At 38.2% G+C, this 23,116-nt stretch overlaps 1 pseudogene; it reads left to right on the plus strand.

Annotated features, from left to right (window-relative positions):
- Window positions 1-577: 577 nt before the first annotated feature.
- LOC126708116 (uncharacterized) lies at window positions 578-11,165 on the plus strand (annotated as a pseudogene).
- The last annotated feature ends 11,951 nt before the right edge of the window (window positions 11,166-23,116 follow it).

Below are 23,116 nucleotides of genomic sequence, written 5' to 3' on the forward strand. Positions count from 1 at the left end.
TTTTATTTTATTTTTAAATGCAACCTTCTTTCTCAACAGTTAAACACTAATCCCAACGGAAACGATAGCGTTACGCACCTGTGGTGTGGACTGTGGAGCGTGGATTGAGATCCCGTGCAATACCTAGGGAATTGCACGGTGTGCAATTGCGCAAATCCCAGCCATCCATTTAATCCAATGGCTCCTTATTTTGACACCTCACCAGGACACGCTGGCAATCCGTGTGCTCCCTCAACTTTTCATTTTAGCTTCACTTCTCAGTAAAAACACTCTCTCTCTCTCTCTTTCCCACTTCAACCGGTGTCTCTCTCGCCTCCACCACTCTCTCAGCCTCCACGCTTCCCTCAACCTCATCGTCACTGCTACCAGCATACCCAACTCAGACCCATCAGCAAAATCGAAGCCAAAACATCAACTCACCATTTGAAGCCACCTCTTCTCGAATATTCTTCTCTTTCCTAGAAATTTCAGCAACTCTCTCTCTCTCTCTCTCTAAGCTTTGCTCTTAAAAACCCCTCCTTTTCACTTCAACTTTCTCAGCCTCTAGTAGACGAACCTAAAAGAGAGGGAGAGAAAAATGGCGTCGTTTTCTGAATCTCCACCTGGCGATCCAAAGGTCGGAGAGAAGATCTTCAAAACCAAGTGCGCTCAGTGCCACACCGTTGACAAAGGCGCTGGTCACAGGCAAGGTATTCACTTTTTTCTGATTTTTTATTTATTTTTATTGATTTTTATATGTATTCGATTTGGTTGCGGCGTGTTTGGATCTGAGTGATAATTCAAAGTTTGTGACTTTAGCTCATGTGTATTGGATTTTTTTTCTGTGATTTTGTTCTGTTGAGATCTATTTGGGTTGAATGAACTGTTTTTTGTTAATTATGAGGATGTAGTTGAAATGAAATTTGCTTAGATCTGACTGGTTTTGATTCGAGTGATCTGTTTGGCTACTTAGAAAGTTGAAGAAAAATAAATAAAAAAGAAGAAATTTTTATTTCTGTAATGTTATTCCCTGAATAGAAACAGTCTTTTGAGCTAGAATTTATTTTTGAAGGCTGTTTAGTGATATGGGAATTGTCAAGCAGTCTTAAAAATATAATTTTGAAAGAGTTGGAGAAATAAAAATATAACAAGCTACTAAGTTTGACTAGTGCTGGTGATGGCTCTAGAGAATAACAATATCGAGCATCTATATATCTTATAGTTGATGGAAGCCTTGGCAACAGTTTTAGTCTTAAGCGTCCGGAAATAATGAGTTTTTCAAGAGACCTCAAATTATCCATGTTGCATGGAAGAAATTTGAGATTTCCACAGTAACTTAGATCAAATAAAGTAAGAGCAGTCAAATACTTGATCGATGAGGGTGCTAGTTTCTTAATAGCAGTCACATCCATATAGAGTTCTGATAGGCTTTTCATAATTCCAGTAAATTTTGGAAGGGAACGGATTTTTGAGCAACCATAAACATCATTCTAAAAAATAGACCTTACTACATACAATAACAGCACTCTTAAACCTATACAATAAAAATCTTTTGCAAAACATATTTACTCATATATTTTTATTAACTTAATACTTAAAAAGAAAAGAAGCTAAACACATTACAATGCCCCCCGCCCCTCTTTTCTTTCTCACAATCACAATGCCCCAGTACAACAAACTTAATATATTTTTCCCTACTCTTCTCAATAATGGATTAGTTCTCTCAATCAACTTATCAAAAAAAAAGTTCTCTCAATCATCTCCATCTGAAGGGACGGCTCGACAAATTGGGCATGCAGGGACTCGAGCCAAGGCGCGGACAATGCACCTTCGGTGATACACATGCTTACAAGTTTGTATGGTAGCTAATCTGTCTCCGGCATTAAAATCACCTAAACAAATCGAACACATCTTCGCGTTATACGGGATATCTGAAATATTTTGGAAAAGCACCATCCGAACCCCCACAGGAAGCCTAGTACGACTACGGTATAGATATACCACGTATATCACCAAAGTCGTAAGCATCAAAATGCAAACGGAGGTGATAACGTTGGCATTAAATTGGTTATGCCAAATACCAGGATTAGGCCCGATAGGCCGTGTAACAAAGAAATCATCCATTTGATGAGAAAAAAAAAAAAAAAAAACAACTAATGTTTTGGCGGAAGGAGAACGAGTGTTGAGAGATCGTGGTGCTGCTTCCTTTTTAACTAGCTTCTACCTGAAAATTGTACATATGGTCTTCCAGTACGCAACTGGAAGACCCGAAAATGGCCGCAAAAAAAGCGCCCTAAAATTTATCAAATATGCAAGAATTCATTACTGTACCTGATTACCATTCTTCGTCACAGTATTGAAATACACGGGAAGGCACATGTTGGACTTTGTCAAAATCCGGTCCTCCTTCGCCAAGCCTATCTTTGAATGACTTTCGCATCTCCTGAATCTCCAATTCTCGGAGGGTGGTGATGAACCTCATTCCATCTGGAATAGTCTTCAACATGCGGCAATAGCTAATTGTCAAATGGCTAAGACTGGACATGGCTCCTTCCTCCACCCTCCACTCCTCTTAAGTAGTATAAATTTTCAAGGAGAAGATACTGAAGCAAAGGAAATCCTCCTTTAGAACAAACCATATCCTTCCTTACGAAAGAGTCACGTAAGAGGCGGAGGATTTTTAAATTGGGCAACTTCTCTAAGGTTGCCATTTTCGGGTCTTCCAGTTGCGTACTGGAAGACCATATGTACAATTTTCAGGTAGAAGCTAGTTAAAAAGGAAGCAGCACCACGATCTCTCAACACTCGTTCTCCTTCCGCCAAAACATTAGTTGTTTTTTTTTTTTTTTTTTTTTTTCTCATCAGATGGATGATTTCTTTGTTACACGGCCTATCGGGCCTAATCCTGGTATTTGGCATAACCAATTTAATGCCAACGTTATCACCTCCGTTTGCATTTTGATGCTTACGACTTTGGTGATATACGTGGTATATCTATACCGTAGTCGTACTAGGCTTCCTGTGGGGGTTCGGATGGTGCTTTTCCAAAATATTTCAGATATCCCGTATAACGCGGAGATGTGTTCGATTTGTTTAGGTGATTTTAATGCCGGAGACAGATTAGCTACCATACAAACTTGTAAGCATGTGTATCACTGAAGGTGCATTGTCCGCGCCTTGGCTCGAGTCCCTGCATGCCCAATTTGTCGAGCCGTCCCTTCAGATGGAGATGATTGAGAGAACTAATCCATTATTGAGAAGAGTAGGGAAAAATATATTAAGTTTGTTGTACTGGGGCATTGTGATTGTGAGAAAGAAAAGAGGGGCGGGGGGCATTGTAATATGTTTAGCTTCTTTTCTTTTTAAGTATAAGTTAATAAAAATATATGAGTAAATATGTTTTGCAAAAGATTTTTATTGTATGGGTTTAAGAGTGCTGTTATTGTATGTAGTAAGGTCTATTTTTTAGAATGATGTTTATGGTTGCTCAAAAATCCGTTCCCTTCCAAAATTTACTGGAATTATGAAAAGCCTATCAGAACTCTATATGGATGACTGCTATTAAGAAACTAGCACCCTCATCGATCAAGTATTTGACTGCTCTTACTTTATTTGATCTAAGTTACTGTGGAAATCTCAAATTTCTTCCATGCAACATGGATAATTTGAGGTCTCTTGAAAAACTCATTATTTCCGGATGCTTAAGACTAAAACTGTTGCCAAGGCTTCCATCAACTATAAGATATATAGATGCTCGATATTGTTATTCTCTAGAGCCATCACTAGCACTAGTCAAACTTAGTAGCTTGTTACAACCTTACTTCCAGTGGTTTCCATACAATGAGAGCAGTGGTGGAGTGGCATTTACAATATTATACCGTTTCCTACAGGTAATCTCTACTATCTCTCTTGAATTGTTAAATTACAGTTAACTACAGCCATAGTTGTGTTTTGGGTACAGGGACTCCTTTGTCAAAAAACTGTTAATGAAACTTCTACCAAAAGGAAAGAGGATGAGGGTGAATCTATAACTGAATTTCAAATAATTATTCACGGATTTGACATTCCGTCTTGGTTAACTCATCAAAAGTGTGGGGAATTCAATAAGCATAGAGCTGCCTTCAAATTGGTGTAATTGTAAATGGATGGGATTTGCCATCTGTGCATCAGCATCAGCTAGTAAACCGATAAGAATTGGCATTAGAGCTCGTGTGATAGCCCTTGGTGATACGCCTCAGAATAACTATGTCTCTAAACTTTTGTTTGGGATGATGCCTTGTGAGGAAAACATTTGGCTACTGTATTTGTCTCGTGATAATTGGTTTGCTACTGTTGGGAATGGTGAATGCAGTCAAATTAAGGTAATATTTGAGACCGATGACTCTGCCCTTCATGTATGGGAATGTGGGGTCAATTTGTTATACGAGCAAGATGTAGACGAGTTCAGCCAAACCAATGCACAATGTTTGATTGAGAAGTTGAGAAGGGATTAACCTCTTAATTCACTGGTAATGGCCAACTCAAACATCCTTCATGTTAATGCCCAATCCTATTTTCTTTCTAACTATACTTCTGGTTTCGTCACTATCAAGTAACTCCCTGTCATTTTTCTTCTTCTTTTTTTGTTTCACCATGTGTAAGCAATCCCAATCACCCTATACTTTTTGAGTGGAAGAAAATTAATCTTAGATTCCACCATGAGGTTATTGCCAGTTGTCTAAGCCTCTACATCATCATCACTTACAAGAAGCATAATAATTAGTAAAACATTAGGCAAGCAGTTTAGAATATGATCTAGATAGGAAATACATTCTCAAGCTTAACCCATTACATTTCTCAAAGGATTTTGCTAATGTAGATCTTTCAATCCTAATTTGGCATCCTATATTTAACTATCAGAGTATTATGCTATTTTGCATATTTATTTTGCGCTGGAAAAAGAAATACTACTTTTCTTGATAAATTTTTGAAACATGAAAACTTGAGAGGGTATGGTATTTCCTTCCCCACCATATATATTCTTCATAATCATTGGTGTCATGCCTTCTAAAACAAGTAAGAAACAACTCCAATTTCAGTCATTAGTAAGGAGTGAGTTGTGTAGTTATTATTATTATTATAGTACCATACTAACTCAAGTTTTCACATATATGCAGTGGGTGATGATGATGATGATTGTCATGATTGCAGAAGATGGCGCTCATGTTCTGTTTGTACTTTGACTATCTTTTTTTCATAGGATGAATTTCAATAGAGGCTTTGGCAATTAGATATGTACATGCATTTCAATCAGCATGACTATGTTATATTGAATTTGTATTTGGTTCGGGTATAATTATTTAAAAGCTTGTTCAAGTGGTATATCTATGCATCTTGTTTCAAAATGAAACTGGAGTTTAAAATCTTTTTTTTTTAAGGGGATATAGGTCTTGACAGATAATGATTTATATGGCTTTAGTAATAATATTTCTCATTGGATGGCACACAAGCAATACTTTAAGGTAATTCAGTCACATTTTGCTCTTCTATGTGGATTTGAGTTAATGTCTATGAGACAGTGAGCTTTGAATTTTTGAAGCAGAACTTTGAAGGTTATAATTTTCTATCAATCTAGCTATATTATCAAATAAGAATTAATTTTAATATTCAAGAGGACCTGTTAGTAGATATGCTCTAGGAAGCATGAGCATGGACACTTCATTTGGGCTACTGTGTTCGTGTCTGACATGTATTGGGCCCTGGACACCTCTAGGACATGCGGATACCTATGGGACATAGTTGTAGAACCTGTTTTGCCCCTTCTTCTGTTTTTTAGGTGGTGTAAGGTTTTAAAATCAACAAGGATATTGTTTGTGATGAGCTAGGAAGCACGGGTGCGTTTCGGGACTCGGGTGCGGGTGCGGGTGCGGGTGTGGGTGCGAGACTCGGCAATTTTTGAAAAAGGTGGGTGCGGATGCGGCAGGACTCGGCGATTAAAAAATTAATAAAAATATTTTTATTTATATTTTTAATATATTACTAGGCATATTTTTTCACATTATTTACACATATACCAAATTTAAGAGTAATAGTAAATAATAATTAAAACATGATTTTCATAAATTAAATAAAACCCAAAAGATTAATCTTTTTTTTTTTTAATTCTCTCCATTCACCTGCCACTCCAATGCCAACAAGTCACAGTCTCATCAGAATATCAACTTTACCTTTTTTTTATTTTTTATTTTATTTCCCCAAGGCTTCCATTTTCCAAAGCTTAATCTACACCACACATTTTTAAAAAAAAATCTCTACACCAAGTCAGCCTATCACTTCTACATATTTTTTCTTCTTTCGTCTTCTACCTTAACCTTTGTTTCTTCTGTCACTCCCCTTCCCAGTTCATACCTTTTCTTTTTTTAACCCTTCTTTAGTTTTCTTAAACTAGTTTACGCAACATCTAGACTGAGTAGAGGCAGGAAAACAAGACAGAGAGAGAAAGAGAAGAAGATTCTGCACTTTTTTTTTTTTTGAATTTCGGCGTTTCGGCAGGACGCGGCCCGACGCGGCACCGACACGCGGTCAGCGGCGTCCCTCGCGCGTCGCCGCGTCGCGCCGCGTCGGACGCGGGTGCGGCTCCTCTGGCGCCGCGTCCGTGCATCCCAGGTGATGAGGTGGTTGGACATGAAGGCACTTTGGGATTCAGTCACTAATTTGGGAAGGCATTTCTTTAGGCGGTTTGCTATGGTTTTGGAGATGAGTTTGTAAATAACATTGCAAAGGCTAATAGGGTGGAAATCTTTGGCTTTTTCCAGAGATTTTATTTTTGGTATAAGGCAAAGGTAGGTGTTGTTAATGTTGGGGGGCATAATACCCGAGTTTAGGACAGAGAGAGTTGCAGCAACGACATCATGGCCAGCGGTATCCCAATAGTGTTTAAAGAAAAGAGGGGCATGCCGTCAGGTCTGGGTGTTGTAATGGATTTCATCTGTTTCAGGGCTAGCTCTACCTCCACAGCAGTGTATTCTTTAGTCAACTCCAAATTCATCCCTGGTGTTACTTTCCTCTCTATCCCCTGTAGAATGACATCAAAGAGCTCGCAAGTTCAGTTGATGAAATGAAAAGAATATTTAATTGCGTGGATCATTATGAAGCACTGGGATTCCCTTGCCACAAGACAATAGATGCAAAGATTTTGAGTCAGGAATACCGGAAGAAGGTATGCAAAATTTTAACTTGGCCTCCTCTTATGATTTAAAAAAAATATATTTATATATATATAAAAAAAAAAAAAAAAAAAAAAAAAAAAAACCCAATTAAGATCTCTCTCTCTCTCTCTCTTCAACAGTTCAACCACATAGCTACTAGTTGGAAATGTAAGGATGGACCATCTTTTGTACATTTCTATTGGGCCAAACATTTGAATAAAGAACAATGGATTAGGAGTAGATCTAGAAAGAGCTTCCACTATAGTTCACAGTTGCCCTCATTTAGCTGGAAGTTGAGGTAGTTCCTTGCATGACCAAGGACTTTCACTATTAGGTAAGAGTAATAAAAATAGGAACCATGGAGAAGGGTGGGGTTTATGGAACTGAGGGGGAAGTGAGAGGTCAGAGGAGTCCACCTTCCTCCCCACCATGTGAAGGTAAAGAGAATGAAATGTGAGTTTAAGGGTTGAGGATTACCATTACATCATTATATCCCTATTTAAATGGTTTAACAAAAGTGAACTTTCACACAATTTACCCAATAACCTCTCTTGTCACCAATCAGTCCACTTTTGGAGGGATTACTGGCATGGAGTAGTTTTGTGGCTTTTGCTCCCCTCCCTTTTCTCCTACCAATTAGATTTTCTCCCTCTCCTCCCCACTCATTCCCCTTTCTCTCTCTCTCAACCAGCATAGAGTTTGTCCCCTCCTCTTCAACTCAACCAACTATTTTTTAAGAAAATATCTGATGGTTAGTGGATTTGAAATGTTTAATAGAGTTAAGGTGCTTGACAATTCCTATGGCCAAAAGTAGTATTATTCTAGTAATTGAACAAATTAATTATTAACTTTTAATATTTCTGGAGTTGAAAGCCGGTCACCATATCTATACACTGACCAAGCATTTTTCTTTTAATTGTATTTTTTTAAGCTTTCCCTTTTACAATTATTTTTGCAGGCTATGCTTGTGCATCCTGACAAAAATATGGGATGTTCACAGGCAAGCGAATCCTTTAAGAAACTCCAATGTGCATATGAGGTAAAAGTCAATAAGAAGTACAGTTTTATGTGTTTTCTTGTTGCTACTTGATGCACATCTGAGATAAAAATTCAGCGAATTTACGGAGGTTGTGGTTCCCTTTGTAATTTCTAATGGTCTGAATGTTACAGGTTCTTTCTGATTCCATAAAGAAGAGACTATGATGAGCAATTGAGAAAAGAAGAATCCAGGACTAGGAGTGTGTGTCAGAGGTCCCATAGTACATCACATCAGGTAAATAATGTGGTATTGCTTATTGATGTAATTGCATCTACTTCTGGAGGATTGTGTCACTGTTTTCTTAGAAATTTTGGGGTCTTCTTGATGAATCCACAACATGGTAATGACATATTTATCCATGCTCCTTAATTTGTAAATTTAATTTGTCTGTTCCAATTTGCCAAATTTGTAAGGATATGTAGGAAACCATCTTGTGCACTTTGATTTCTCAGTGTGACATCAATAAAGCAAACTTTTGATGGGAGGGTCACATTTAATGAGTTGCAAGAATTATCTTTATCTTTATTTAATAAAGATAAAGATAATATCCCATGAAAACTAATCCTAGTTGAACTCAAACTATAAATGAAAGTCTTAGTCTAATCAAATCTAATCCAAATACATAAGATAAGATATTCCCCTCAGATAATAGATTTAGTGTCTGTGTCTGCACCAAAGTCACTGATACTGAGTGATAGCCTCAAATGAAATTTCTTAACGCCACTGCTACCATGAGCAGGGTAATCAGGACTATCACTCTGAAGAGTTGAGACGTATACAGTGCACCAAGTGTGGCCTTTCACATATACGGGTATGCACCAGTAGGAGCAAGGCTAAGGCAAGATGGTGTCAGGTTACTCTCTCTCTCTCTCCCCCCCTCCCCACCCATCCATTTCTGCACTTCATTTTTGTAGCCATGAGTTGTGAGACTTGTTTTGGCATCAGGATTGCTGTCAGTATCATCAAGCCAAGGATGGAGAATTGGAGATGGATGGGTTGAATACGGAGGCTCGCTGGTATTTGAATGTCCTCAAAAGGTAATTCATATATACATACTGTGAGTGTGTATATTGAAGTATATGTATGTTAAGTTCACCATATCATCACTACCTCTATAATTAAACCTAACATTTCCATGCTAAATTATGAGGGCATTTGTAATGTGTGCCTTAAACTATAAAATTCTGGTATCATCCTAACATGAGATTAATTTGTCATTTTTCAAATGCTCAAAATACAAGCTCACTTGTTCTGGTATTTTTTTTCTTTTAAATTCCATGTTCACCATACCGTCATTACTCATGTATAAAAAATTGTATTCACCTTATCATGATGCATGTTTGCTTTGTTTGATTGAATCATTATCAATGTCTTTCCTGATTACAGTGATGTGTTTAGCATGCAGTATTCATTTAGAAATTTTTTTTTAGTGTCTTTTAGGTGGAAATACCACGTGCTTTTGTCTGTGCTGAGAGTAAAATCTTTGATGTATCAGAATGGGCTATCTGTCAGGTCAGTGGTTTGCATCTTTGTGCATATAATTCCTATAACCATTTGTTGTTTTGAGTTTTAGAATTTTATTTAAGGATATTGCTGAAGTTAGTTTAATCAGATCTGCTAAGATTAGAGAAACAAGAGGATAATTAGGTCATGCAGAGGGCAACGTGTATATATATATATATGGTCTTCTTGTTTTGACTCATTTAGGTAGGTACCCACTGAGGGCAGCATCAAATTTATTGGCGGCATATATATATATATATATGGTCTTCTAAGTTTTTAAGCTGCATTTATGTGTACATTTTTATATCTATTGTGTTTTCTGAAAGATTATAAGAGAATGCAAAAAGCCAAAAAATTGGCCTTTTACAAATTGTTTATGTATGCATTACTTAGGAACCAAACCCCCCCCCCCCCCCCCCCTCCCCCCCATTTTGAAAGTAGCGAAACTTGCCGAAATATGGATAGTCTCCCAGACTGTAACACCTTACTGGACTATCATTTGCATATGAAATGCTGTATAATGGCTTGTAGTTTTCCTTTCAAGAAAAAACCAGGGATTCTAACCCTTTGGACAACTAATGAAAGTTTTGCAAGTGTTATGGTGTTTGTGCTACTTCACTTTGGGCGTAAAAATTGCTGGGAAAATGATCAACGTTTCTTCACATGATCAATTCCATCTTTAGTATTTTAAATCTTGAATTGTTCTGTGTAGGGAATGGCTTGTAGGCCCAACACTCATCAGCCCAGCTTCCATGTAAACATGGATGGCCTGCAGAAAACTCAATGATCCAAGTCATGCAGATTCCCATGGGATTTGGATGCTGAAATGATGGATGAATATGAAGAAGCATTTGAGTTGTGGCTTCAGCAGGCTCTGGCTTCTGGAATCTTTTGTGAATGCTCCAAACGCGGAACGAGCTGGAGCCCATTCAACTTGCATCATAAGAAAGGAAAGAAGGAGAAGCAATGGCACCGAAGAACGTCATGCTGAATTGTAAAGGGTAAAAGTTTTGTTTGCCCATCACAAGGGGATTGCTCTGATCAAGGGTAAAGTGATGGAGTTTGTACTTGCCAATCCTAGTAATTCCATCACTTTTGGTGGGCTTGGAAGGCTTATAATGGGTGACATTGCTTTTCACAATTGCAAAGAATGTAGATTGATTAGAAACTTTTTTCTATCCATCTGATTCTGAAAAATAACGAAGTTTTTAGAGCTTTAGGTTGATTGAATTGGTTTGCACAATGCTATGTGCCAGAGGAACCTGGTGTTTTCAGGTCGTTAACCCATGAGATTGAAAGCTTTTAGGAAAGGGGTGGAAAGGGAAGAGATTCTATTATTTTCAATAGAAAATGTAACCACCATCCAAGAACTGTAAAATTTTTAAATTTAGTAGTAACGTTAAGAACATTGTAAACCGCAACCAAGTTGTGAAATATGTTTTATCTGTATTTTGTAATGATCCGTGTTTCTGCCTTACTAATCATATATTAGATAAGAATTATGTGTAATTAAAGAAAATATTTCTAATAAAATATTAGTAAAATAAAATAAAAAATATATTACTTATTGACATGACCTGTGTAAGATAGTTCTGTTAAAAAAAAAAATGTTATGGATTAAAAAATAATTTAAAATAAATAACGAAAGTTTTTCAACACTTTTTATAATAGAGTTTTAGTTGGAGTAGTATTTTATTTTCTTAAAATTTTTATAATAGAATTTCACTAAAAGTAAATTATGTTAATGATTGTAATATATTTATAATGAGTTATATTATATGACAAAATTATGTTGTACAATTTAAGTCACATGGTGCAAGTATATGTGTGAAATACTTGAATTCACTCATTTCAGTCATATAATGCATGCACACTATGTAATATCTAATTATTATTATTATTAAACAAAAAATAGTTTATTGTATTAAAATAACACAAAAAATAATAATTTATTTTTAAATTTCTAGAAACGTTAAAACTATTTTGAGACTTTAGTAATAAACTTTTGCTTAAAGCAATTTTGTTAGTTTTTGTAACATACTGAAAGCATGTTACATGACATAAGGATAATAAAATGAAAAGAAAACAATATTAAAAAAAAAAAAAAAAAATTGGTGTAGCTTCCCAATTTTGCAAACTTTTAGAGTCTAAACAATTTTTAAAAGTAAAAGGCCTCTTTTTTTTTTTTTTTTTTTTTTTTTTTTTTTTTTTTTTTTTTTCATTTTAAATCAACAACTTTGAAGAGTAACATAAGATATTGCAAAAATTTGAATAAGATTAGAGAGCTAGATGAGACATCTTTTATGGTGATTTTTGTACAGGCCTCCGGCCAAAATCGTTAAGGCTGTGGAAATTTGGTTCCAAGACTTTGTGACAAATCTAGATAATCTGAATTGTTATTTGGACTATGTAAGGACACGATTTACAGTCCAAACCCAAGATATATGGGATTTTGGCTCAATGAGCCTAGTACAATAAATTTGTAGAGAATGGGTCAAAGAACTAAGTCCTAATAAGTTGGATAACGACTAGTATTGAATTAAATGACAATCAAATACAAATAAGAGATTCTGATATCAATGGACTTCCAGTCCGAGGAGGTCACACTTATATAAATTGATCATAATTGGATATAAAGACAATTTAGATTGCTATAGTGTTCTCTCTCTATTTTTCCGATCTCCTTCTCATGGAGGGTCTTTCACATTATATAGCTCCCTTTAGATCATCTTGATCCTACACTTGTTGATCATCTGAGCTCTTACTTGAGTACTTGTCCCATTAGACACCCTCTTTGGTTTTCTGTGAGTCGTAGTAGTTAAGACAGCATTGTTCAAAGGGCTTCTTCACATAAATGTGACCAGAAAAGTAGTTGTAGCCCATTGAATGCGGTTGTAATAGCTTTTCCTTCCTTCTCGTATGTTCATGAGGCACGTCCCTATCATTGGAGCTTTATGGAAGGACATTCTAATTGCTGGAATAGATACTTGAGCTGCATTCATCATATCCGAGGAGGAGTTCCTCCTCGGCCCACTTTCCATTCGTTTTTGACTCGTGAGACTTTAAATTGAAACCCCTAATAATTATTTGTTACTTCTCGGACCATTCAACATCCTCGGACAAAACCCAATGCCCAACATATGATCTTGAACCCTTATCCCTACAAACTAGATAACAACTTAAGCATTATTGTTATTTCTTTGATTAATTTTGTTTTTATTTATTTTTTTGGATTTGCTCTTTGTGCATAGGTTGGTTCTTTTGAAAGGTGAAACCCTTTGGGCCTTGAAACCCTGAGATCCAAAAAGCCTCATATCTAGCCATGGGACTTGGGCTTGACAAGTCACAGAAAAAGGCCCCCACAAACATAAAACAATAAACAAATTGACTATTTTAAAATCAGAATCAAATTAAAATAGATCAAAACGAGAAATTTCAATCTTAAATAACCAACATAAAAAAATAACCCAAATTTTAAGTTTCAAATTTGTAATTTCACTCTTTATAATAACGTGAAAAAAAAAAAAAAAATGAAGCATGTATATACAAATTGGGTAGGGAAAAACTCTCCCTACGATTCCACATTTCCATTTGCTCTGGTAACTACTAAGTTTTATTTTTCAAAATTTCGTATGATTATTATTTTTGAGGGATATTCTGTAGATGTTTTAATAAGTTAGGATTTAATAAATTATATCTAAAAAGAGAAACTAAATAAGTGATTTTTATTTCTTTAAGAAAAAATAGGTGAAAAAGCCAAGTCAAACAACGCACTTGAGAGGTAGGTTGATATGCCCATATACTGATTTCAATTTTGACTCAAACTGACAAGGAAAATAACAACTAAACTACAATTAGATTTTATTTGATTTTGAACTTTAAATTTTGTCTTATTTTTATTTTAATACTTAAGTTTAAGATTTTTCATTTTGATTCATCATATTTGCTTTTATTTTATTTTATTTTTTTTTCAAAATGGTTTTTATGTCATTGTCCCACACCAATTTGGTCTCTGAGAGAGAGAGGTGTTCATGCAGTAGACTAATACCCGAGTAATGCTAGGGATACATAAAATGACACAATTTTTGTTACAACTCGCTCATGTGGTGAGTTATGAATGGTAGAGGGGTGTTTTTGTATGGACCAACCATCACATTTTTACCATTTACAACTAGCCACGTGGGCGAGTTGTGGCACAAAAAATTGTGCCATTTTGGGTCCTTAACATTACTCTTAATACCACAAACATACTCACAACTACAACATTTTTATTATTGTTATAGGTTACTGCCACTTTTAATCGTATGAAAAGTAATAACGAAAGTTGTGCATTTTTTTTTTGGTACCAGCTAAAACATTTGAGGAAAAAAAAAAAAAAAACTGACACTATTTTCTTAGCACCTTTTTTTCTTTTTTCGATGATTTTTTTCTTTGTTGGCATTTAATGATCAAATCAGTTATAAAAAAGAAAAGAAAAAAAAGAGTGATTATTTTTAAAAATAGGATCAAATTTAAAAATTTCAAACTTTTAAAAGAAGCAAAAAAAAAAAAAAAAAAAAAAAAAACCCAATTATAAAGGTCCAAAAGTGTAATTTCACTCATTCTTTAATAACGTGAAAGAGAAAACAAAAGAAGCGTAGAAATACAAAAAAAAAAAAAAAAAAAAAAAAAAAAAAAAAAAAATGAGCCTGGAAACAGAGAGAGAGATTGGGAAAATATGGAAGAAGCACAGAAGTACGTATGGGAAGGAGCGATTCCGCTTCAAATTCATCACTCCACTTCAAGGACATCAACCTAGAAATTTCAATACAGAAGTACATATGGAAAGGTATTATTTTCAATACAGGCTGATATTTTGTACTCCAAGTGTATAATTTCTCCCTTATATAGAAAAGTAAACTCTATAATAAGTAGGGCCTACTTATTTGTGAGAGGAAATAATTATTCTCTCAAAGTATACAATAATTTTCATTTTTATAAAAAACTATTTCATTTTTCTATGTTTAATTGCAACCTTAATTGAATTAAAAAACAATCTCATAACTTCCATTATTTAGTTTTTTGTGTAATAACAAAAATTGAGTAGAAAAAAATTTCTTAAAAATAATCTATATTTTTTATGCTGACCAAATATATTTTTCCTTTAAGTTTTTTTTTTAATGCTAATAAATCCTGAAAGACACAAAAAGCTACCAACAAAATTTTCCCATTGAAATAAATATCGGAAGATTGTTTTCCTTACGGTCTATTTTCATTAATAATTTGATATATATATTTTTTTCTTTTAGAAACTAATTTGATGGTATAGGGCTTTTTTATATTTAACTAATTCATAAAATACTGAAGTCTAAACTATTTGAAATTCATAAATTTTGTTAATATAGACAGCAAAACATATTATATATTGTGAAATTAGTAATTAAAATAGACAATAGAGGTAATAATGTGAAAACAAAATAGCTTGTGGAAATGATCAAAATATGAAAAGAACAGCAAACTATTTAATATTTATAAAAAAGAAAAAGAAAAAAAGAAAAAGGTGGAACTAGAACACGGTGTACCAAAGTGCCAAACTCATTGAAAGGTGTAGCAGTAAAGCAAAGCAAAGCTCAGTTTATTATTATAAGCCAGATTTGATGGAAGCCATGCCATGTCATGTCCAATTACTCTTAGTGGCATCAACTATGGGATAGAAAGAAGGCTTGATAGCTTTGATGCTATTGCCAGATCTTAAATTTGATAACATTATTATTATTATTGCCTGTGTTCACTCACTTACTCATCCCCAACCCAATCACGATTCACTACTCCAAGAAAGCTTAGCATTCCCAATTTTCCTAAAATGGCATGTCTAACAACTTAGGAAACTGTAGCTCACTGTGAAGACCTTCATCATCTACAGTCCTGAGAAAAAAGATAAATGGGAGGATTATGATGGGGAATTTTCTAATTTTGACAATCCGGTAGGGGCACCTAGACTCTTTAAGAATAGAATCACCCATATGGCACAAGAGTAAACCATGGTACATTATTTGCTTTAACAATCTCAAATGTCAATTACGCTAAATCACATCTTGTCAAACTTAATTTGTCTCGTACCAAGCGTGGAAAAAGTGCAACTGATAAGGGAAAAAATTGTAGAAATAGTGTTCACCCCAGAAAAGGTATAAAGTGACACCCCAATTAAACCCCTCAAGATTCATTGAGGGTGATGACGTTAAGGAAGTCACGTAGTGCGCCTCAGAGATGACGGGATGATCTAAGGAAAAGGGTACTGGTGGCTGACGACGAGAAAGCTGAAGAGATCAAGTGGAGCTGACGACCCTAACAAAGCTTAGCTTGATCTCCACGTTTGCATATATAAGGAAATATCTTGCACTTCATGTTTAGTGCTGATCAAAAGGACTCCTACAAGGAAAGGACTTTGTAATATACGCTTTGCAAGGATTCCTATAAGGAAAAGACTTTTGCAGTAAGGAAAAGATGTCAACTCTCTACTACTATAAAAGCTCCAATACCTTCATTAACCAAGGTATGCATAATTTACCCGCTCTGGCACTCTAGAGTTGTGAAAAATTCTAACTTGACCTTCGGAGGGTATTTGGCCGGCACCACACTGGTGTTCTCTGCAAGGTCTTCTCTTTTTTGTATTGTGCAGGCGTTGTTTCGAGCAGGTGAGGACCGTGTAGCTCACTGTTGATTTTTCGGCATCATCAGTTGGCGCCATCTGTGGGAAAGAAGCACACTTTAGCCTATCGCTTCCCAAACAAAGAGTTGCATGGTACTTCCTCGCTCGATGGCAACTACCAACAATGTTCAGGGAGACGAGCCACGACCCATTGCCTTGGAGAGGCAGGTCCAAACCCTCATGGCTCTTACCAAACAAAATCAGGACCTTGAAGAATAGCTATGGTAGAAGAACGCCACTATGGGTACCCAAGAGGAAGATCAAAAAGGTACCAGTGCTGAACGAAGAGGCCAAGAAGGGCCAGAAGGGAGTAATGCCCCAAGCAGACTAGAGAGATAAGACATGAGTCGTCCATCAACTGTTGATACGGCTCTACCCTACATTGTTGCGGAGATGCAGATGATGAGAGAACGGATGGACTTCATGATGAATGCACTTAAGGGGAGAGTATCCAGTGATCTTGACGATTTGGTCCACCGAACCAATTCACCATTCACCATGTCCGTCAACTCTTTCTCTCTTCCACCAAAGTTTCGTATGCCGCAGGTGGAAAACTACGATGGAAACAAAGACCCATTGGATCACTTGGAGTCTTTCAAGACCCTCATGCACCTTCAGCGGGTACTGGACGAGATCGTGTGCAGAGCCTTCCTTACCACGCTGAAGGGCCCCGCAAGGATTTGGTTCAGCAGGCTGACGCCCAACTCCATTAGTTCCTTTAAGGAGTTAAGTGCCCAATTCACATCGTACTTCATTGGGGGACACAGGTATAAGAAGTCTACTACATGCCTGATGAACATTAAGTAGCGGGAGGATGAGATGTTGAGGTCCTACATCACCCGTTTTAATAAGGAAGCGCTCTCGATTGATGAAGCTGATGACAAAATACTTGTAGTAGCCGTCACAAATGGGTTGCGGAAGGGTAAGTTTTTGTTTTCTTTATACAAGAACGACTCAAAAACCATGTTGGATGTACTTTACAGGGTCACCAAGTACATGAATGTTGAGGATGCACTACTGGCTCGAGAGGAAAAGCCTAGGAAGAGAGAGAGGCAAGAAGACCCGTGACAGGACAGGGGGCAAAAGATGGTAAGGACTGGAGAGCGAAAAGATGATAGGGGCTCTAAGCCCCCGACGGGGAGGTTCATAAGCTTCACCCCGCTAACCGCCCCAATTAACCAAGTCTTAATGCAAATCAAGGACGAAGGAGCCTTAACCTTCCTCGGAAAGTTGAAGGGGGATCCCAACAAACAGCCTAGAGACAAGTATTGCTACTTCCACCGTGATCACGGTCATGACACGACCGACTGCTATGACTTGAAGTAGCAGATCGAAGCTCTTATTAGTCAAAGGAAGTTACAAAAGTTCATCAGCAGGGAGAGAACAAATCTGCCTACTCAAGAACAAGCCCTTTAACGAGATAACGAGCATCCCAAACCACCCCTGGGAGACATGAGGATGATTATGGGAGGCACGGCGACTACCAGCTTGTCCAAAAGGGCTCGAAAGACCTACCTCAGAATGGTTTAAAATGTTCAGGTGACAGGTGTTGTCTCGAAGATGCCACGGGTTGATAACCCAATTATTGGTTTCTTAGAAGAAGATGCTCGACACCTTCACCACCCACATGACGACGCGCTCGTCGTTAGCATCCGAGTAGGAGACTACAACACATACCGGGTCTTGGTCGACAACGGTAGTTCCGCAGATATTCTCTACTACCCTACGTTTCAACAGATGTGGATCGATAGAGAACGTTTGGTTCTAACTAATGCTCCACTTGTTGGGTTTAGAGGAACAAAAGTATACCCCCTGGGCACGGTCACATTGCCTGTTACAATTGGGGAATATCCTCAGTAGATTACTAGGGATATCACATTCCTTGTTGTTGATTGCTCCTCCGCCTATAATGCCATCATAGAGCGACCAACCCTTAACTCATGGAAGGCCATAACCTCAACCTACCACCTGATGATTAAATTCCCCATGGAGTACGGAGTGAGGGAATTGTGAGGAGATCAAGTAGCTGCGCGCAAGTGCTACATTGCGATGCTGGAGATGGACGACCATCTACAGACCATGAGCATAGAGGAATAGCAGATGGGGCGGAACCCGTAGAAAGGCTCGAGGAGATACCTCTCGATAGCTCTAAATTGGACAGAACCACAAGGGTTGGCACTCTCGCCAGCCCAACGATTCGCCAAGCGCTCATAGCCTTCCTCAAGGAGAATCAGGATGTGTTTGCCTTGAGTCATGAAGACATGTTAGGAATTAACCCGTAAGTCATGGTACACAAACTAAATGTGTCACCCTCTTTTCACCCGTTCGACAGAAGAAGTGAGTATTCGCCCCAGAACGTGACCGAGCAATAGCAGAAGAAGTCGACAAGTTACAAGAGGCAGGCTATGATGGTGTCACAAAAAACATCAACTCCTGAACTCGTCCATATGTCTCGTCTAATGAAAGACAAGCTAGGACAAACCAAACAGGCGAAAGTGATCATCCCAAGCGTCTTGACTAACCTCGTCTGTCTTTGGACGGACGAGATCCCATGGGAATCTTACCCATCCTTTATCATTTGGACGAAGGACAAGCCGTCCTAGATGGTCTCGTCCGTCTTTAATGAAAGATGGATGAGTTCACTGGATTGAACTACTAAGTGCCAAATTCTACATTAACTACTATGGTACGGGCCGTCCAACCTAGGTAACTTCCATAGCGGTTATGGAAGTTACCCCCAATTCTCCAGACTCCTCAACATTAAGAACGGTTATTAAACAGATAACCGTTCCACACATACTATATAAGGATTCTTCGATGAAGGGTAAGTCATTCAAACATCTTTATTTAAGAGAATACTCCTTCCTTACAGAGAATTCCAAGTTCACTAACTTCATCATCAGAGGACTTTTGGCCGGTCCCCACCGGTCTCCTCTGATTCAGTGTTGTTGTTTCATAGGATATAGCCCAAATATCATCATCGTTCGAGACTAGTCAACCTACTGGTATCCAAGAAATTATCAGGCTTCATCAAGGAAGTATACTATCCCGATTGGCTAGCAAATGTGGTAATGGTTAAGAAAGTCAACGGGAAATGGAGGATGTGCGTAGACTTTACGGATCTAAACAAAGCATGCCCCAAGAATAGCTACCCTCTTCCTCGAGTCGATGTACTAGTAGACTCCATAGCTCAGCACCAATTACTGAGCTTCATGGACACCTTCTTGAGGTACAATCAGATTGGACGGATGAAGCGGATTAGGAGAAGACTTCATTTGTTACCAGCCAAGGTCTTTTTTATTACAAAGTAATGTCGTTCGGCCTTAAGAACGCGGGCACGACGTATCAAAGGCTCATGAACAAGATGTTTGCGAACCAAATCTAGAGGAATGTTCAAGTCTACGTCGACCACATGTTGGTAAAAAGCCGAAGAGAAGAAGACCATTTGAAGGATCTTAAGAAAACATTCGGCACCCTTCGCTTCTACAACATGAAGCTTAATCCGAGCAAGTGTGCATTCGGAGTAACAGTGGGAAAATTCTTAGGCTTTATGGTGTCTCAAAGAGGCAGCAAGGCCAACCTAAACAAGATCAGAGCCATAGTAGAGATGGCCCTCCGGAAGAACATAAAAGAAATGCAGAGTCTAAATGGTAAAGTAGTTACCTTGAATAGGTTCGTATCAAGGGCGACGGATAAATGTTTACCCTTCTTCCATACGCTGAAGAAATCCTTTGAATGGACTGAGTGTCAACAATCATTTGAGGAGTTAAAGGCCTACCTCTCTTCCCCACCACTGCTAAGTCCTTTGTAACCGAGGGAAGAGCTCTTCCTGTATTTGGCTGTCTCATCGGCTGCCGTTAGCGCGGCCTTGATCAGAGAAGAAGGCAAGGTTTAAAAGCTAGTATACTATGCTAGTCGGGCATTTTGTGGTGCAGAGGAAAGGTATCCACCCATGGAAAAGCTCGCCTTCACTTTATTTACAACAGCCTGCAAACTCAAGTCGTACTTCCAAGCCCACACGGTAATCGTCCTAACCGAAAAACCTTTACGGCGGGCAATGAGCAACCCGAAGCTGCTGGATGGCTGGCACTATAGGTGATAGAGTTAAGTGAGTTTGACATTCAGTACCGCCCCCGCGCCACCATCAAAAGGCATGTCGTCGCTGACTTCATAGCGGAGTTCACCAGTGGGGAAGACAAGGGGGCAGATGAATGTCCGCAATGGAGGATACATACAGATGGGTCGTCCAACAGGTAGGCCGGAGGTGCAGGTGTCGTACTTCTCTCTCCTGAATGAGACCAGATCGAATGCATGGTTCACCTTGACTTCCCTACCACCAATAATGAAGTAGAGTACAAAGCTTTAGTAGCAAGGCTTGATCTCGCCAAAGCAGTAGGAGCTGCAAGAGTGGTTCTTTACTGCAACTCTCAGGTCGTCACTAACCAAATGAACGGGGATTATGAATGCAGAGGCGAAAGAATGAATAGATATCTGGATTAAGTAAAGAGAAGGGTAGACGAGCTGAAGGCCAAAATTATCCAAATCCCGAGAGGAGAGAACGAGCAAGTTGATCCCCTTGCCAAAGCCGCTTCAGCTGAGCAGATGACTACCCTTAATAACATACTCTCTTTTGTTAAGCTTTCTCCACTAATTGATACCGTTGATGTGCAGGAGATAGGTTCCGAAAGCAATTGAACCACATCGTTAATCTCTTACTTGAAAAATGGTGTCTTACCAGACGGAAGGGAGGTCGCAAGAAAGCTGAAGGTCCAAGTAGCGCGGTTCATCTTGATGAAGGACGTCTTATATAAGAGGGGCTTTTCCCGCCCATACCTAAGGTGTTGGGGTCCTGAAGAAGTAAACTATGTCATGAGAGAAGTCCATGAAGGGATTTGTAGAAACCACTTAGGGTCACAATCGTCGGCACACAAGCTGATTCAAGCAAGGTACTACTGGCCCACCATGCAAAAAGACGCTCAGACTTATGTCAAAGCCTACGAAAAATGCCAAAGATTCAGCAACATCATTCGATAGCCGTTTGAAGAGTTGACCCCTAGACAGCCCCATGGTCGTTCGCTCAGTGGGGGTTAGACATCATAGGGCCATTCTCAATAGCGGTGCGACAGCTGAAGTTTCTGATTGTGGGCATAGACTACTTCACGAAATGGGTGGAAGCTGAAGTTTTGGCCACCATCACGGAGAAAAACATAAGAAGCTTTGTTTGGAAATCCATCATATGCAGGTTTGGAATCCTTAGAGTCTTAGTCTCGGACAATGGGAAATAATTCAACAACGACTCTTTCTGAGATTTTTGCTCGCAGTTAGGAATCAGAAATCACTACTCCTCCCCTGCTCACCCTCAAGCAAACGGACAAGTTGAAGTCACAAACTGATCCTTTCTCAAAATTCTCAAGACTTGACTCGAGGGGGCAAAGGGCATATGACTTGAAGAGTTGATAAGCATACTATGGGCATATAGGACAACGATGAGGACGCCTACAGTAGAAACACTATTTCGGCTAACATACGAAAGTGAAGCCGTCATTCCAGCCGAAGTTGGACTCACAAGCTATAGGGTGGACAACCATGATGAAAGAAAAAACGACGAAGATATGCGTTTACAGCTTGATCTAGTTGACAAAGTCAGGGCGATAGCAGAACAAAGGCTCGCACGGTACCAAGACCGCATGACTAAGCACTACAACTCCCGGGTCTGATATAGAGACTTTCAGGTTGGAGATCTCATTTTGAGAAAGGTCATGGGCGCTGCTAAAGACCCAACACAAGGAAAACTCGGCCCCAATTGGGAAGGACCTTATTGAGTCACGTCATGGCTGAGGAAGGGCACCTACCACCTGGAGACGAGGGATGGACGGAAGCTACACCACCCATGGAACACCGAGCACCTGCGGAAGTACTACTAGTAAGGGGGATGGCGTGAAGAGCAACACCCCCTTTATTTTTAGCGTACCTTAGTTAAATTCCTCAGTTTTTCTATTTTTAGATTTTGCTACAATTACTCTTTTTAAGCACAAAGGGCAAGTTTTCTTCTTTTTAAGAACTACTTATTCTACAAATGCATGGTTTATTATAAGAAGAGGAGTTTATTCAGATATGGTTAGTGTTTATCTACGGAAAGTAGTCCACAAAGTAGACGACCCTAATACCAAGTCGATAAAAATGGACGAGCTTATTGTCTCTAAAAGTAGACGAGTTTATTAAAGTCCATAAAGTGGACGACTTCATCTCAGAAGGATGAAATATTATCAAGTCCATAAAGTGAACGAGTTTATTAAATTCCATAAAGTGGATGACTTCATCCCAAAAGGGTGAAATATTATCAAGTCTATAAAGTGGACGAGCCTATTGTCCAAAAAGTGGACGAGTTTATTAAAGTCCATAAAGTAGTCGACTTCATCCCAAAAGGATGAAATATTATCAAGTCCATAAAGTGGACGGGTTTATTAAAGTCCATATAGTGGACAACTTCATCCCAGAGGATGAAATATTATTAAATCCATAAAGGGGACGAGTTTATTAAAATCCATAAAGGGGACGGGTTCGATGAATGAAATCCATTACTCAATAAAGTGGATAAAATCATTAAAGCTGACAACTTTATAAAATTTTCATTACTTAAAAATGGTCGTTGAAGCTGACGGCCTCAGGAAAATATCATTACTTAACACTGGATGAGTTTCCCAAGTCCATAAGATTGAC

This window comes from Quercus robur, chromosome 12, assembly GCF_932294415.1.
Source record: "Quercus robur chromosome 12, dhQueRobu3.1, whole genome shotgun sequence".
NCBI classification, from domain to species: domain Eukaryota; kingdom Viridiplantae; phylum Streptophyta; class Magnoliopsida; order Fagales; family Fagaceae; genus Quercus; species Quercus robur.